Here is a 14605-nt window from a genome sequence, read left to right as displayed (position 1 = left end):
CTTGGACTATGAACAGTCAAATCACATCACCCAGAAGGACTCGTACCCCCTTGTCCCTGGGAGCGTGACAGAACTGAGAAGCATCCTGGAGTTGGTCTCCGGTTCATGCAAGACTTCACCAGCATTGCCAGCCCTCTGCACCGCCTCACAGAGAAGGGACAACCTTTTACTGGGGGACCGGAGTGCGAAGCTGCCTTCACCCAGCTCTGGGAGGCCCTGGTCCACGCCCCCTGTCCTGGCCTACCCTGACCCCAAGCAGCCTTTCGTTCTGGCAGTGCTGTCACAGGACATTACACAGCAATTACTGCATGACTCAGCGGGAGCTCCTGGCTGTAGTCAGGGCCATCTGCCTCTTCCGCCCCTACCTGAACAGCACCAGGTTCAGGCTCTGGATGGACCACGCCTCGCTGACCTGGCTTCTGAAATTTAAGGAGCCAGAAGAACAGATGGCTCGCTGGTTCAAGGTCCTGCAGGGCTATGACTTTTCAGTGGAGCACAGAGCAGGGAGGTGCCACATGAACGCTGACGCCCTCTCCCAGCAGCCCTGCCTGTGTAGATACTTCGACCAGATGGAGGAGAGGAATCAGGCTATCTCCCTGGGTGTAGGCCTAGGCGTTGGACTCAGTGGGAGAGGTGTGAAGACCCGGGGGCATGTGGTGGTGACCTTGAAGGGCCCAGCGCAGCCTCAGCAGACTGGCAGCGAAGAAAAGGATGAAGACTGGCCTTCACCCTTCAGCCCACACAATTTGTAAACAGGCTACACGTGAAAGTAATGTCCCAGCCCACCCCAATGCAGTACAGTTTTCCCTTGTGACAGACTGGACAGTGAATGATGCAAAGAAGCCACTGGAAGCACCCTTAGTTAGTCCCCTGTCTAACCCCCCCACTCCACTCTAACTGCTCTAAAGATTATCCAGAGGGGAGAAACAAGCAAACAGTGGCCCGGGACCCCACTTATCTTGCTGACACTGCAGAGTTATAGCAAAGTCCGAATTGCAGCTCCTGTATTATTGGGGGTGATTTAATTAGCCCTCTAATAGACAGATCAAATAACACAAATAACACAGAGCCTGGAACTCCTGTGAAACCATTAGACAGTACATGACTGACTTTGGTCTTGGCTTCAAAACATCAGCAAGTGAAAACACATATTTCTCAGCTCTGCATCGCTCTCTCACAGCACACTCCACCTTCTCTAAAATATCCAATACAAAATGCACCATATTATTATATCAGACCATTGCACCAATTAATTTTGATTTATCAGACTGTCACGCCAAAGACCCAACACCATATGGCGCTTCAGAGTATCTTTGCTAAAGGACACTGACTTCAACACTTTATTAAGAGAGAATGGGCATCCTTTTTGGAACTAAACGAATCTCCAGACATTTCACAAATAATGCTTTGGGAAACTGCTAAAGTAGTACTGAGAGGGAAGAGAATATAATTTTCATCAAACAAAATAAATTAAAAAAAAAATCAAGAGATCAAGAGACAAGCACTTCTGGCACATATCATCACCTGTATTTATGAAAATAGATCCCTTTATGAAATAGAATCCCTTTATCCTCCGCTAATATCACATCTCTCGGTATCAACATCTCAACCAAGCTATCAGAGCTCTTTCATGTCAATTTCATTTGAATCACAATTCATGGATATATATTGAACAATCAGAATGTTTGATTGGTCAACTCCCATTAATGACCAAATCCATTAAAAAACAGCCTTGCTTTAACAATATAAAGCAGCAGGGACCTGTGATTTACCCTCTCCCTATCCATGCCGCGATCCGCAACTTGGAACTTGGACCGCACCTCGGCAGCACCCCCCCTCACGGCACTTTTTTTTTCTTTCATGGAGCCCTAAAATCCAGGCTATGCCCCTGATCTTGCTTTCAAAATGATATTTATCTTCCAATCACCCAGTGGGAATCTGACCTAATAATTACAACTGATAACTTCTGGACACAGATTTGTTCCAACACCTTTCCTGTGTCAACATCCACCAAGATGCACCTACTCCAGTACAAGGCCATTCACAGAGCACAGATCACACAGTATAAGATGTGTCCAATGAGCTTCACTGATAAAGACCCCTATACTTATTGAACCCTTAATACCCCAGACACTTATCTCCACGCCTTATGACAACGCCGCCCAGTACAACGTCATAACGGTTATGTCATTCATTTTGAATTGTAGCATCCCATTCTCTCCACCATTATGTTCACTAGGTGACCTCTCAGACAATAACACTCAATCACATCATACCAATCTCATTGTTGTCGCTCTAACTATCAATCCTCCTGAACTGGAAAATGAGAGAAAATAAGAGTTTTATTTACATATATATATTTTTATCTGTCAAATTTAAAATTTGATTACAATAAAGCAATGATTGTTTGACTAAAAGACTGTGTTACTCTTATTATTGGGGAATAGTTTGGAAAGACATTGGAATGCTGGCCTGGGAATCTAGAGAATCATTCCACTGCCACACAGAAAGCGCTTTTATTTCACAAGCTTTTGATACACTGTAGTTTTTCTGTAGCAGAAATTATGAATTGTTAATAAGGGTAGTTTTCCTAATGACACCACAGTTGATGAACAATTGAAAATGCGATGTGTGTTTTTGTTTTTATTTGTATTAATACTCCACACAACCGCTGTACTTTTATTGTGTTGGATGTTTACTTTCTACAAGTTTGTACTGTGTTGCTCATTGTGGACTAATCTTTGCTTAACTCCATAAGCTGCCTTCTCTCATCTCCTTTGCTTGGGGGTGAACAGAAAATGTGTGTCGAAGAATGACTTTGAATTGAAGAGCAGAGAGAAGATTTGATCAGCATCAGTCTTCCTGTCTTTGACTTGTTTTCTGCAGGAATAGTGTGACTGTTTCAAAAGAAACTGCAGCTTCACTCCACAATGAGAATTTAGCAATAATGTAGTCAACCAAGTCAACCTTTTGATTTTCAAGGAAAATGCGTTGTTTTGTTTTACAGCTTGATGGGGAGCCAGTTAGCTTTCCCTTATTAGATTTGACTAGAGACCAAACCAAGGCGACAGTGCAGCTGACACTTGGGTGACCGGAGGCAGGAGTGGCGTGGATCCAGTGCAGCAATTGCTGGACAGGTGAAAGGAGCCGGATCAGAGGCGAGTCCGTGCTGGATCTGGTCCCAGATGCTCCACTGAATGGGAGCCAGAATGCAGGTGGGAGACAGAATGGATTCCGCGGACTGAGGTGCAGGAGAGGAGTCGAACTGGCAAGAGAGGGAGTCCGCCTTGACGTTTTTTGATCCCGGACGGTAGGTCAATGTGAACAGGAACTGTGTGAAGAACAGTGCCCAGCGCGCCAGCTTGCAGAAGAAAGCACAGGGGTGAAGCTTGGGTGGCTCTCTGTGGTGCTGGGAAAGCACAGCCCTCACTCTGGATTCAGAGGCATCCACCTCCACGATGAATGGCAGAGAGGGGTCTGGGTGCCTGAGGATGGGGGCTGTCTTGAGGCGGGCGAATGCGGCAGTGGCAGCGGCAGTCCAGGAGAATGTTCTGGGGGATCCCTATAATAGAGAGGTCAGTGGAGAGGCGACGGGGCTGAAGTTGCGGATGAACCGCCGATAAAAATTGGCAAAGCCCAGGATGCGCTGCAGCTCCTTCACAGTGCGGGGCTGTGGCCAGTCGGTGACGGTGCTCACCTTCTCCATGTCCATATGTACGCCACTGGCATTGATGATGTAGTCGAGGAAGCCCACACGCTGGCGGTTGAACGCGCACTTCTCTGCCTTGATGTCGAGTACCTTGTACAGCAGACACTGGAGCACCTGGCGCACCTGGGAAACGTGCTCGGAGAGGGAGGTGGAGTAAATCAGGATGTCATTGATATACACGATGACAAACTAATGCAGGAAGAATCTCAGAACCTCATTCATGAACGTCTGGAAAACAGAAGGGGCATTAGCGAGACCGAAAGGCATGACGAGGTACTCGTAATGGAAGGAGTGTGTAATGAACTCTGTCTTCCATTCATCCTCCTCTCTAATCCAGATGAGGTTGTAGGCGCTGCGCAGGTCCAGTTTGGTGAAGTAACGGGCTCCTCTGACTTGCTCCAAGGCGGCTGGCACTAAGGGAAGCCCATCCAAGTGCTTTCCCAGTCAGGAGGGTGATGATGAAGGTGATCTTAGCCTCTTCAGTGGGGAATGACATGGGCAGGTGGGCGAAGTACAGCTGGCACTGCAGTACAAAGCCCTTACAGTGGTCGGGGGAGACGTCGTATTTCCCTGGGACAGCCAGCCGGACCGGCTGGATAGCAGCTGCAGGGGCAGCAACAGGAGCTGGATCAGCCGTCACCGAGGGGGCAGGCTGATGTTCAGGTAGGTGCTCAAGCAGCTGGTCCACGGCGTTCACAATCCACTGGACCATCTGCTCATGCTTCCCGAGCATGGCCCTCTGGGTGGTCAGCATCACTGGGTCCATTTGGAGGTGAAGTTTTTTGTAACGTACCGCTGGGGCACGGGAACAGTGGGACCCAGTTGTGGTGCGTGGTAGAGGTGGTCAGACAGGCATGGGCAGCACTGTGGAGTCGTGGTTAGAACTCTGGACTCATAACCAGAATCCTGGGTGGGGGCAATGCTGTTGTACCCTTGAGCAAGGTACTTCACTTAGAATACCCTTAAATACCCAGCTGTATAAATGGATAAGGCCTGGATAAGGGCGTCTGCTAAGTGACGATAATGTAATGTGGGTCGGGTACCGGCAGAATGGGGCAATCAAGGGCAAAGATGGGGTCGTGGTCATAGGCAAGGGTCGGGCAATCGGGCAAACAAAGTCGTAGTTGGTAGGTCAGGCAAGGAATCCAGGGAAGTGCACATGGTGTTCAGGAATGTTGATTGAAGGGAGCTGGGGGAAGTGACTGATAAGAAAGGTTGATGTGGGGAAAAGTGGAAGTACTAGATGGTAGCCATGACAGGTGTGTGTGTACAAATAACAGATTGTGAAACATGGCACTTGCCTCTGTCCAGCACACTGCCTTCATTCATCCACCTGTATAGTCATGTTCCTTTAATGGCATGGCTTATTAACATATGGTAATTACTTGGTAATTGGAAACATGAGATGCAAATGTATTCCGGGCTGACATTAAACATGCGTATATTGCGCAAACGAAATTAAATTGTGTAACATGCACATATTGCACGTGAAAGCCTTAATTAGAATATAGACTGAATATTTTTGCACAATATTAGTATCATGCAGTCATCCAATAACTGCGCAAAACTGTGTTCAAACAGTGGGTATAATAACGCACTTTGCAGTGGAGCAAGTGGGTTTGTGACACAGGAAAACAATGCTATATTCCAATGTCGCACAAAGATTTCCGCCATGTTTGCATATCTCTCCTTTTTTGGCCAAGTCGCATTTTTCTTGCGTGGCAGTCATTTTGTGTGGAAATTGTGTGAAGTTTGAATATCGGGCCCACTGTCTTTTTGCAAATGCTCCGAAGTAGAGAACATACATTGTTTACCCTGTAAAATAGAACTGGAACACTACAATCACAAATTTGTCACTAAGAGGACAAAATTAACTAGGAATATATAATGTAAATTTATGCTGCACAATAAAGCAGTAACTTAAATCTACCAACATTTTCAGTGTGCAGATCTGCAATTGATTGAATGCTCAAAACGACTTTGCATTACAGTAATATTCAGCTTGATGAGACATTTTCATGACACATTTTACATATTAAAATCACACCAGAAAATGTTATTCCATCTATTTAAAATCCTGTGTTATAAAATCCAATTTTCAGCCAGAATTGTAATTCTTGGACACACCTCATTACTTCCAATAGAAAAATGAAAACATATTCTATCATCTTTTTGGTTGCAAAGGCAAGCTTACTTTCATGGAAAGACTTTGACTCACTATCTTTATCTTTATGGAGAAATCTATTAGATAATATACACCTTGAAAAACATATAATTCTCCTTAAGTTATAAACTTGAGAACACATGGTGCAAGGCATGAAATTATCTCAATAACATTAATCTAGATGATTAATTTGTTACTATTTGTATTATAATTTTTATATATATAACATTTTTAAAAAGCTATAATGAAGCAGTAAGTGTTTATTATACACCGTACAGTCCTTAATACATGGCTGATATTTATCATTGACTTGCTTATTATGAGGGCGTATTTATTTATGAAACCTTATGATTATTTTTTGATCATTGTAGTTTTATTTAACTCATATCATTATTATCTATGATGCCTAATAAACATTATTATGAGGATATGTTTACTAATGGTTTTATTTATTTATTTATTTTACTAATATTAATGATATTCATTAATTCATTATTGTAAGAATGCATTTATGTTTTAAGACTGATTATGTTGTAATTATATATATTTTTGAGATTATTAAGCCTTATAACAATTATTTTGTTTTATATATCTATTTATGTTTTTTTCTCTTTTTTTCATGTTTATTGATATTATTAAGACTGGCTATATTTATTATGTTTATTTTGTATTATGATGATGATGATGATTTGTATTGCTTTTTACTATCATCATTGCAGTCGTGCTTATTATGTTTAATATACATGTTTATTGCAATGCTTTATTTCTTATTACTATACGTTTTTATCAGGGGCAGACTGGCAATCGGGAAGTGTGGGAGAATGGTGGTCCGTTCTGTTTGGACCTGTGTGGGCCGTTGGTCTATATTTCTTTTTTTTACTTCTTGTCCATTAAATGCTGAGAATGACACACTGTTATTAATTGGGCATTCTCACTCTCTCTCACACACGTCATCACTCCAATCATCGCTTGTGTAAATCTAATATGGAAATATCTAAGGGGGAGGAGTGCCCACTCTCTGATTGGATTTGCCAGGATTTTCTTACAACGGGATTGGTGAACCGATTTCACCTTTTGCTGGAATCTATTGTATTGATAATGGATGAGTGTCATGTCAGTCAAAGATCTTCTATAGTAAAAATGCCAGAGAGGGCCTAATGATAGATACAAATCTGTATATATTTTTATATATTATAATTTGTAATTTTGTTTTCACTGATTTAATCTTAATCATTGTCTAGGCCCTCAGGCTTTAAATAGAAGGCACCAGCCAATGTCATTGACAATTAGAGCAACATTTTGGAATGACAGTAGAATCAACCAATCACAAACTGTCTTGTAATAGGTGGGACAATTGTATGATGCCTCAAGGCCCTCTAGAGGGCCTAAGTATATGTCACTAATTCAGAGCCAATAGCGAGCCTTGTCTTGCTTTCTCACGCTTGAGCCTTGCTAGCTGGATGGTGGGTGTATGTAATGATGGCGATGGCAACTGCCGAGGACTTTCGGATTTAAAGTCAAAAGACAAGCTTTATGAACCTGCCATTGCTCATTTCATAAAGAAGGACAGGAGAAAGGACTTTGTTTTTAAATCATAATCATAATGGTGGGTAAAAAAGGTAATGACGTTGCAATTGGAAGTACTGGGTATATGACATTTCATGTTGTGGTGCATTTTTTTATTGTTGCATGCTGGAGATAGAACATCGACTACAGCACAACTTTGTGAGTAGTTGTGTGGTTGAATTTATTCCACCACTATTTGAGTTTTGCCAAATGTTTCTTTGTAGTTTTCTCATCCAGACCTCATCCATTGACATCCGTTCCTTGAGCTCTCTGCTGTAGGCAAACTGCTGTTTAATGTTGAACCAGTGTCTTTTAAACCTGTGCAAGTAGGTGTGTTGCAACCCTGTGAGTTTCTCCTGTGTGCCATTAGCGTTTTTCTTTACAGTTATCTTTACTTTTGAACACTTCATGGAGTGGATGAGATGGAGGGATGAACAACCCAAAAAGACAGAGAATATGATAGCTTCTCAGGGTTCTCTGATAGACATCTTTATGTGCAGGTTTTTCAGCATATTTTGCAGCAACCTTTTTTGCATCTTCACTTTATTCTTTGTGATTCTCTGTTTTCTCCCTGTTGTGATCCTGCTTACATTGTCTCTTGAATAGAAGGTCTTCACCTTTTTATTGAATGCATCTGTGAACCTGTTGGTCTGCTTCCTGTCAAAGTTGCTTAGACTTTTGCTCTGCAGATGTTTCCAGCACCTACATGAGAAGCCCAGGGCATACTCTGCAAATCTCTGTAATCTGTATTTTCTGACAATCCTCCCTCTTATTACTTTTGAAATGATTTGCCTGTCCTTTTCTTTTCTGGCCATGAGATATTTGATATTGATGTCTAAAATCAGTGCTTCATGGTACAAATGGTTTTCCTGATAATGGAGTTTACAGGGCATTTCTTTGTCAGCTCCTTCTATTTAGATTGTGAAGAATTTGAGTATTTCTTTAAGTGCTGGCATATCTTTTTGTATTTCTCCTTTAGTTTCCTTTGCTTGTCCAATGATTTCTGGAGTTGATTAATTTCATTATGCAGCTTCTCTCTTTGTCTTCTTGAGAGACTTTTGCCCTCCTCGTATTGCCTAAAAACAAAATCAACAACTTATTCAGCAACTCAGCGGCTGCATCACAGACCCTCCCCCTCAGCCTCCTTCAGTTGAGGCCGCTGCAATGGTGGTTCAGTTCTCTCAGGATGCATCCTCGCCGCGATCGAACACGCCGGGTCACAGTTACTTGGTGGCGGAGCCCTCACTATTTAACCTTCAGTGTGCCCCTGGGGCCAGTCTTCCACCGAGCAGTTATGACGACAGACGTCTCCAAGCAGGGTTGGGGAACAGTCTGCAACGGACGTGGAGTCCGAGGCAGGTGGACGGAGCCAGCAAGGGCCCTCCATATCAACATCCTGGAGCTATAGGCTGTACTCCTTGGACAGACGTGCTGGTTCGGCCGGACAACACAGCGGTGGTCGCCTATATCGACAGGCAAGGGGGTCTCCGGTTGCGGAGACTGTACTGTCTGGTGCGCCGTCTGCTTCTGTGGGTGCAGCCACGGTTCAGCTCCATCAGAGCAGTTCACCTCCCAGGCCCCAGGCCTGGCCAACACGGCGGCTGACCTCCTCCCTCGGGGAAGCCCCCCGGTCTCGAAATTGCGCCTCCACCCGTCTGTGATACAGCAACTGTGGAGCCGGTTCGGCAGGGCGGACGTGGATCTCTTTGCCTCGGCCACACACTGCCCACTATGGTTCTCCGTCCAAGACCGCTCAGGAACCCTAGGGATCGACGCGCTACCCACACATGGCCGTCTCCTTTACGCATTCCCACCATTCCCCCTTCTCCTGGTGGTCCTGGAGAAGGTCAGGAGAGAACGAGCATCACTTAGCCCCTCGGAGGCCTCGCAGATTCTGGTTCACAGACCTGATCGCCCTCCTTCATGGAGTGCCTTGGCAGCTCCCAGTGAGAGCGGACTTGTTGTCCCAGGTGCAGGGCATGCTTTGGCACCCCAATCTGGGCCTCCTCCAGCTCTGGGCCTTGCCTTGGGTCTGTCAGACGCGGTGGTAGCCACTATTCAGTAGGCGAGAGCTCCCTCTACGAGGTCGCAGTATTCCCACTTCTGGCGGACGTTTAGCACCTGGTGCCACGATGGCCATCAGGACCCAAGCCCCATTTGAGCCACTGAACTCAGCTGAGCTGAAGCTGGTTTAACTTAAGACTGCGTTTTTGCTGGCAATCACCTCTGCAAAATGCGTGAGCGAGTTACACGCCCTGCGTCACACATTCTCAATCGGAGACAGGTCAGGACTGCAGGTAGGCCATGCTAGCACTCGCACCCTCTGCTTACGCAGCCATGCACTTGCAATCTAGGCAGAATGTGGTTTGACGTTGTCCTGCTGGAAAATGCAGGGACGTCCCTGGAAAAGACAACGTCTGGATGGCAGCATTTCCATTACAGACTCATGACGGTTTAAGACAGTGACATCTGAGGGATCGGAGATCACGTGCATTAAGAAGTGGTTTCCGGCCTTGCCCTTTACGCACTGAGAGTTGACTGGATTCCTTGATTCTTTTAATTATATTGTGCACTGCAGAAGGTGAAATGCCCAAAATCCTACCGATTGGTCTTTGGGGAATGTTGTTCTCAAAGTGTTGGATTATTCGCCGATGCATCTGTTGGCAGATTGGCGAGCCTCAACCCATCCTTGTTCTTGAAGGACTAGGCCTTTTTTGGAGGCACTTTATATACTATGATTACATGATTGCCTCACCTGTTTCACATCAGCTTCTTATTTCAACTTGTCACATCGCTATTAGTCCTAAACTGCCCCTGTACCAACTTTTATGGAATGTGCTGCATGCATCAATTTCAAAATTAACATTTACCTTAAAAAAAACTATGCAGTTGCTTAGGTAATACATCGAATACCTTGTCTTTATAAATGTTTTGTTTAAATACAAGCCAAAGTACATTTACAAATCACTCCTCTGTTTTAATTAGCATTTTCCATACTGTCCCAACTTTTTCGGAAATGGGGTTGGGAATTGGGAATTGGGAATCTGCACTAGTAGAGCAGCCGTCCTTGCTATTGTAAGCAGAGGCATTAACCTCTGTAGCCCTGCTTTGATGTCACCGCCTAGTGGGTAATTAGGGGGCGACTACGCAAGACCAAGCCACCTCCTTTGATTAACGAGGGAGGAGCTCTTGTTACTCACGCTTTCTCCCAGAGCAGGCTCGACAGGACCCCAAGACAAATTCCACACAAACGGGTAACAACAATATTTATTAATACAAGTCCAGTCAGGGCACGAAGACTGTTCTGGAGATTTACAAAATAGTACAATTTGAATTACATTAACCTAACTAAAACCGCCTTTAATCCCCGGCACTAAAATAGAAAACCCCCCCCAAACATACAACTAAAAGGAAAAAACAAAAACACTACTAAAACAGAATAAAATAGTGTTTCTATGAAATGACTCAATTACAATATACTAAAAATACTAATCCTATTTCTCTCTTTACCCCCACAGATACAGGCATCACTCAAACCTTCCATGTAAGTACACAGTTCTTCCCATAAGTCTTTTTCCCCGCAGAAACCCAGCCGGCGCTTCGTTGGCCTAACAGGCACCGACAGACTGGAAGCAAAGGAAAGTTAAGGTGAGCAAATAGTCAGAACTCCCGAATCAACCTGTCACAACGGCAGTCATGAAGATAAAGTAACTCAATGTCAATATCCTGCCGTACTACTAAAATGTCTTGTGCTTTCTTTCTCCACAGATAGTTCCACACCGGACAATCCCCAAAAGAGAAAGTGGGGACCAGTAGATCGAGGTGCCAAATTCAATAAAAGCCGTTCTCAAAAATTCGACTGTCTAGATCTCGATTGCCGGTATAAAGTCTCTTTACGTTCTTTTTAATGCATAACCGCTACTGCACCCTCGCTACTCAAACACAGACACCAAACCCATAGACTTAGCTGCCAAGTCTTCTGGGATACCGTCGCCGCCCCCGGGTTGCAGCTCCGCGTTATTATTTGTAATCCGCTAGAAGAAAATGAAAGATGAAGCTCCAAAGATCTCCCTCTTCCACCTCTCCAGCACTGGTTCTTCCTCCTTCCCTCAAACCCGGGCGTTCAGCTCCTGTCTCTGTTTCTCCCGTATGTCTCTCTCGAATGACTGTTTAAGAGAGAATGTGCAGGTAAGTCCAGGTGAGAGCGGCGGGTGGCATGTGCTCGGCAAAAATAAACAATCAATAAAACCCAATAAACCAATAACACAAGAAAAGTGCTTCAAACAATATAAGGAAGAAAAAAAAAGAACACACTTCATAAACAATTGTGAGAAATAAAGTGCACACGTTATAATTGTTAAGTGATATAATAATATAATAATTATTCAATTAAGTGATATACTGCCGTCATGCCCCGCCCGTGACACTGATTCAAGACACTGATTTCCGGGAAGAGCGTGACTGTGGTCCTTGCTACTGGGCGGCCCAGGTGTGGCCCTTCGGGGTCCCTGGGATTACTGTCTGGAGTTGTGTTGCGGTCACCTCAGGGCAGGCTCCCTTATCAGCTCGCTGCCTCCTCCTTTGCGACAGTTTTGTTATACAGTAGCCCCTCCCCCTTGGGCAGTGCTTACGACTTGAAAGATAACGATAGGTTGCATATGCAACCCCGGTTATCTGAAAAAGAAGCACTGCTTCCCATCCCATCTCATAATTAAGATTCAAGTTTTTGTACTTCGAGGCCTCCATCACTTCTTTTAAAGGTTCTTAAATTATCATGGATTTTAAAAATGAAGAGCCCAAAACACACATGTTGTTTATGTCAAAGCCTCTCCAACACAGTAATATTGATTTTACAAAATTACAAAAAATTAGATGTCTTGGTGAAAGTATAATTCAAACCTCCCTGTTCCAAGATATAATGTTCCTACAGAAACAAGTGACTGTTGATATTGTAGTCTGGATGTAAAAATGGTCCCCCAGTGCTGTGTCACAAGCAAAGAGAAAATGATGTGAAGTGAATCTTTTCTGAAATCTATTAAATAAGTAATTTCAAATTTTACTAATACACAAAAACTGAGTGTAAATGTACAATGTGTATGAAACACTAAATGCTAGCTATAGTATAGTTACTAATATACAAGCAAACATTGTTTATTATACTTGTTATTTAATATTAGGGTGATATAGAGTCTGGCTCAAAATTGAATACTGAAACGATACAAAATATGCACCAGAATTCCAGTTCTACACATGTTGTAAGTGTTGAGTTTGTCCCTGTTACTGATCCGTACTTTCAGGAGTATTCAGTAGAATACATATATACAAGATGGCGCTGATACACTGTGGCTGTGCATTAGTAAATGAGAGTTGTTCCAATAAAACACTTAAAGGTTAAACCTTGTTTATTTCCTTCAAGTTACCACAACACACAACGGTGTGCATTGGCTGCACACATTTACTTTTGTATAACAAAAAGTAAATAGTCATAAACAGAATCAAACCTGGCTTAAGCTGTGTATCATCAGGTTTGATCATCTTCAAAAGCCATACTCTGTTCCTGTTACTATGGATGAGTCTTACTCTTTTTTTTTTTTTTTTTTTCTTGGCAGACACCCTTATCCACGTTGACTTACAACATAAGTGCATAACAAAGTGCAAAAATACAGTTATTTTTAATAATAATAATGTGTGTGTATGTGTACTGTGTCATCATGCAGGATATTGCTTGCTATTTCATGTTAATTAAAGCCTGAAAAGGGTATAGGCACAGCTCCTAAGGGAAATAAGAAATGTCACATTCATATACATTGTTGTCAGCAAGTTGTATAGCAGTCATATATTCCACACGCCTTCTTTCTCGTGTTTGTTCAGTGTAAATCTGTTTTTTTGCTTCCAGAATTATTGCTCCCATCATTATATGGATTATTTCAGCTTACTTTATATGTTCCTAGTATTCAGGTACTTGTTACTAGTGCTCTGCTATTCCGTTTTTGTACTGCAGAAGATTGATACATTCGTGTGGTTGTGACTCGATAACATAGATGGCATCATGGATTTTTTTTTTTTTTTTTTTGTCCAGATAGGTAGGGTTGTTCTTTATATAAAGAAGAAGAACAATGTAAGTATAATCTCAACATATACTGGTGGATTGCTTTTAATTAATTTGGCCTTCTTATTCTTTACGTTCCTTGTGTTCTTATTATACCTTTAATCATGCAAAGAAAAAAGAAATCATAAGTGACAGGAAATGTAAAACTCTGCTGACAAGGAAACCAGAGATGAAAAAGATTTAAGATGAGTGTGTGACCAACATTAGGGGTTAGGTTCTTCATAGCATTGAACATGCTTGTGTGGATGTCAGCAATCACAATTCCTTCCAGGTCTCTGAGCAGAAGGGCGAAAAATGATATGAATGATTGCAGATCAAAGCAAACATGGTTTGAGGTTTACAGGGCTGATATGGCATTGGACACCCCTAGAATCAGAAAGAGTAGGTAGAATTGGTTGGAATGTCTGTATATTCCAGATGCGACTGGTGGTTGGTATCTTTAATCTGCTGCCCTGCTGTTCAGGGCTACAGCCTCTTCTTGTATTTCATTACAAACTGTTAATTTCAGGACCCCTTATTAAATACACAGAAACAGGCAGTTATGTTCCTACACTGTCACAATGAATGGATCGGCAGCCCATAGGCAGGGGTGGACTGGCACTCGGGCAGTGTTTGTTTATATTTATATATATATAAATATATAGCCCTGTCCAGATGAACACGTTTGCTCCACGAATATATAGAATTGCAATAAATGCTCCTCTGCTGATAATGTCCCTGAATCATTATTTTGCGTGCCATGTGTCTGCGTTATTGCGCTCTGTACTACGTGCAGTAGCAATCGTGTATTGATCAGTAGAGTAAAAACACTCGGTGCCATTTGGACCTGCATTTCACTCACAATGTTTTCACAACACTGACACAAACTCAAATTAGATCCCAGTAATGAAACAGCATCTTTGTGGGTTAAACTTTTGAATAAAAGATCTGGAGGATTAGTGGTAGGAGTGTGTTACAGACCACCCAACTCAGATATTCAGAAAGATGCTGCAATGTACAGTGTAATCAGGACTGCATGTAGCAAGGATGTGGCTGTTATAATGGGGGATTTCAGATG

The sequence above is a fragment of the Amia ocellicauda genome, chromosome 11, assembly GCF_036373705.1.
Source record: "Amia ocellicauda isolate fAmiCal2 chromosome 11, fAmiCal2.hap1, whole genome shotgun sequence".
NCBI lineage: Eukaryota > Metazoa > Chordata > Actinopteri > Amiiformes > Amiidae > Amia > Amia ocellicauda.
This window is presented reverse-complemented; position numbering follows the sequence as displayed.